At 44.2% G+C, this 4,115-nt stretch overlaps 1 pseudogene across 1 annotated transcript in view; it reads left to right on the top strand.

Annotated features, from left to right (window-relative positions):
• The window catches only part of LOC311108095, a 10,924-nt pseudogene extending 8,606 nt beyond the window's left edge, over nucleotides 1-2,318 (top strand). Inside the window, exons 7-10 of the transcript XR_014615891.1 lie at nucleotides 119-262; nucleotides 387-509; nucleotides 1,304-1,481; nucleotides 1,969-2,318. The product of XR_014615891.1 is annotated as an uncharacterized misc_RNA (transcript). The remainder of the gene's footprint in view (nucleotides 1-118; nucleotides 263-386; nucleotides 510-1,303; nucleotides 1,482-1,968) is intronic.
• Nucleotides 2,319-4,115: the final 1,797 nt, after the last annotated feature.

Genomic DNA, 4,115 nt, shown 5'->3' with positions numbered 1-4,115 from the left:
AGAAGTCAATAACCTTTTAATAACTGTGTCTGTATTTGTGTGTGTGTGTACAGGAATGAGGGGAGAGGAAGAGTGTAATGAATAACTTTGTGTGTGTGTTTTGTCTTTCCGTATACAGGTGCAGACAAAGACAGTGGCACAATGTGTGGAGTTTTACTACATGCATAAGAAACAGGTGAAGGTCAGTCGCAGTGGAACCCTTACCTACGGACCTCCAGAGTCCCCAGCAGAGAAACACACAGAGGCAGTAGGGGATGTCAAGGTAAGTCTTTAGTTAATGAAAACAAATATTATGAAACAAATCATTCATGAGTACGTAAAAAAATATATTAACATTACTTTTATTAAGATGACCACTTATTGTGTTATTTGTCTCTTATTCACAGAGCTCTCAGGGATCGAAAACAAGTCAGAAAGAAGAAGTTGACAGGAAGTGGGAAAGGTCATGTGACCGAGGTCAAGATGGCAACCAGTCGAGGGTTACTCAGACACTACAGGCTCACGACAATGTAAGTGCTAATTTTCACTTGAAATTACATTTAAAAAATGATTGTTAAACCTCATTGTACCATTTTTTAATCCATCCCATAGCGGTATCTATGTATACTTGCTATCATATGTCCTTTGACCAATGATTCACCAACAGGACAGTACAACACTGGTATAACAGACTGATTCACCAACAGGACAGTACAACACTGGTATAACAGACTGATTCACCAACAGGACAGTACAACACTGGTATAACAGACTGATTCACCAACAGGACAGTACAACACTGGTATAACAGACTGATTCACCAACAGGACAGTACAACACTGGTATAACAGACTGATTCACCAACAGGACAGTACAACACTGGTATAACAGACTGATTCACCAACAGGACAGTACAACACTGGTATAACAGACTAATTCACCAACAGGACAGTACAACACTGGTATAACAGACTGATTCACCAACAGGACAGTACAACACTGGTATAACAGACTGATTCACCAACAGGACAGTACAACACTGGTATAACAGACTGATTCACCAACAGGACAGTACAACACTGGTATAACAGACTGATTCACCAACAGGACAGTACAACACTGGTATAACAGACTGATTCACCAACAGGACAGTACAACACTGGTATAACAGACTGATTCACCAACAGGACAGTACAACACTGGTATAACAGACTGATTCACCAACAGGACAGTACAACACTGGTATAACAGACTGATTCACCAACAGGACAGTATAACACTGATATAACAGACTAACACAATTATGTAATGTTTGGCCCACCAGACAGGAGCAGTGCTAGGGCACAGGGACCAGGATGCTGTACACAAGGTTGGTCCTCCCCATCCAACCCATCCCTCTGCACCCAGAAAACCTCGTCCCGAGTCTGCTGGGAAGAAGAGTGGAGCGCCCCCAAAGCCCCCGGCGACCCAGAGGGCGTGTTCCCCTGCAAGAAGTGTAGCAGGTCAGTGTGTGTGTGTCTGTCCCTGTAAGATTATGTTTATATGATCTGCAAACAGATAAACATATTTCACCATTAATGCTTTTCCCCACCAGTTTTTAATTGAGTGAAAGAAAACAGGGAAAGACAGGGATTGACCAAGAGTATTATAAACCAGGCATCTCTTTTAGAGACCAGTGTTCACTGGACATATCTCAGACCGGTGTGGCAACAATGGAGACAATCGCCATTGGTGGCGTTTCAGGTTGTCTTTGTTGCAGTCGCACTGCACAGATAATTAGATCTTACAACACCTGGAGAAGAGTTTACGTCTCAGTAACCACATTAATATGCTATAGCAATCTTCTGAGATGCACAGAACGACTGCAAAAAAAGGTGACCTGGAATGTCACCTGTGTGGCTGTAGGTTCCATCAGAGCCATAGGTATCTCTAGATATATAGCTCTCTGGGTTCTATTGTTCATGTATATATCTGACCTTTGACCTCCAGGGTGTTCTACAAGGTGAAAAGCCGCAGCGCCCACATGAAGAGCCACGCCGAGCGGGAGAAGAAGGAAGCCGCGCTCAAACTCAAAGAGGAGGAGGAGGAACGGGCGGCCATTGCGATGGGGGAGGCAAGGGCCAGGGAGGCAGCAGAGGCTATGCAGAATGGGAATGAGGGTGGGAATGGAGCAGGGGAACAGGATGAGGTCAGTGATGAGGCAGAAGATGAAAAGGACGAGGACTGGCAGTGAGAGAGGGGAGGAATGGGGAGGACTGGCAGTGAGAGAGGGGAGGAATGGGGAGGACTGGCAGTGAGAGAGGGGAGGAATGGGGAGGACTGGCAGTGAGAGAGGGGAGGAATGGGGAGGACTGGCAGTGAGAGAGGTGAGGAATGGGGAGGACTGGCAGTGAGAGAGGGGAGGAATGGGGAGGAGCGGCAGTGAGAGAGGGGAGGAATGGGGAGGAGCGGCAGTGAGAGAGGGGAGGAATGGGGAGGAGTGGCAGTGAGAGAGGGGAGGAATGGGGAGGAGTGGCAGTGAGAGAGGGGAGGAATGGGGAGGAGTGGCAGTGAGAGAGGGGAGGAATGGGGAGGAGTGGCAGTGAGAGAGGGGAGGAATGGGGAGGAGTGGCAGTGAGAGAGGGGAGGAATGGGGAGGACTGGCAGTGAGAGAGGGGAGGAATGGGGAGGACTGGCAGTGAGAGAGGGGAGGAATGGGGAGGACTGGCAGTGAGAGAGGGGAGGAATGGGGAGGACTGGCAGTGAGAGAGGGATGGAAAGACAAATCCCACCCCCAGAAAAACAAACCAATACAAATAATCTTTGTACCTAAAACAATGAGATTGAGTATGGAGGCGTTCCAGGTCGTCATTATTTCAGACGTGCTGCACTAATGATCAGATCTTACAACACCCGGGGAGGTGTTTTAGAGTCTAAGGAACCACATTTACAGTGACTTCAGAAAGTATTCATACCCCTTGACTTATTCTACATTTTGTTGTGTTACAACCTGAATTCAAAATGGATTACATTTATTTTTCTCACCCGTCTACACACAATAATACCCCATAATAACTAAGTGAAAACATGTTTTTAGAAATGTTTTCAAATGTATTGCAAATGAAATACAGATATCTCATTTACATAGTCAATACATGTTAGAATCACCTTTGGCAGTGATTACAGCTGTGAGTCTTTCTGGGTAAGTCTCTAAGAGCTTTGCACACCTGGATTGTACAATATTTGCACATTATTATTTTTTTAATTCTTCAAGTTCTGTCAAGTTGGTTGTTGATCATTGCTAGACAGCCATTTTCAAGTCTTGCCATAGATATTCAAGTTAAGTTAAAACTGTAAGTAGGCCACTCAGGAACATTCGATGTCGTCTTGGTAAGCAACTCCAGTGTATATTTGGCCTTGTGTTTTAGGTTATTGTCCAGACTGAACCAGGCTTTCCTCTAGGATTTTGCCGGTGCTTAGCTCTATTCCGTTTCTTTTTATCCTAAAAAACTCCCTAGTCCTTGCCAATGACAAGCATACTCATAACATGATGCAGCCACCACCATGCTTGAAAATATGAAGTGGTACTTAGTGATGTGTTGTTGGATTTGCCACAAACATAATGCTTTGTATTCAGGGGATAATGTTAATTTCTTTGCCACATTTTTTGCAGTTTTACTTTAGTGCCTTATTGCAAACAGGATGCATGTTTTTGGAATATTTGTATTCTGTACAGGCTTCCTTCTTTTCACTCTGCCATTTAGGTTAGTATTGTGGAGTAACTACAATGTTGTTGATCCATCCTCAGTTTTCTCCTATCACTGCCATTAAACTCTATAACTGTTTTAAAGTCACCATTGGCCTCATGGTGAAATCCCTGCGTGGTTTCCTTCCTCTCCGGCAACTGAGTTAGGAAGGACGCCTGTGTCTTTGTAATTAATAACTTCACCATGCTCAAAGGGATATTCAATCTCTACATTTATTTTTATTTTTAACTATCTACCAATAGGTACCCTTTGCGAGACATTGGAAAACCTCCCTGGTTTTTGTTGTTGAATCTGAGTTTGAAATTCACTGCTCAATTGAGGGACCTTACAGATAATTGTATGTGTGGGGCACAGAGATGAGGTAGTCATAAAAAAATAATGTTAAACACT

This window comes from Coregonus lavaretus, assembly GCF_964263955.1.
Source record: "Coregonus lavaretus genome assembly, chromosome: 33".
Classification (NCBI taxonomy): domain Eukaryota; kingdom Metazoa; phylum Chordata; class Actinopteri; order Salmoniformes; family Salmonidae; genus Coregonus; species Coregonus lavaretus.
The sequence above is the reverse complement of the archived record's forward strand: the minus strand, read 5'-3'. Positions and strand labels throughout refer to the sequence as shown.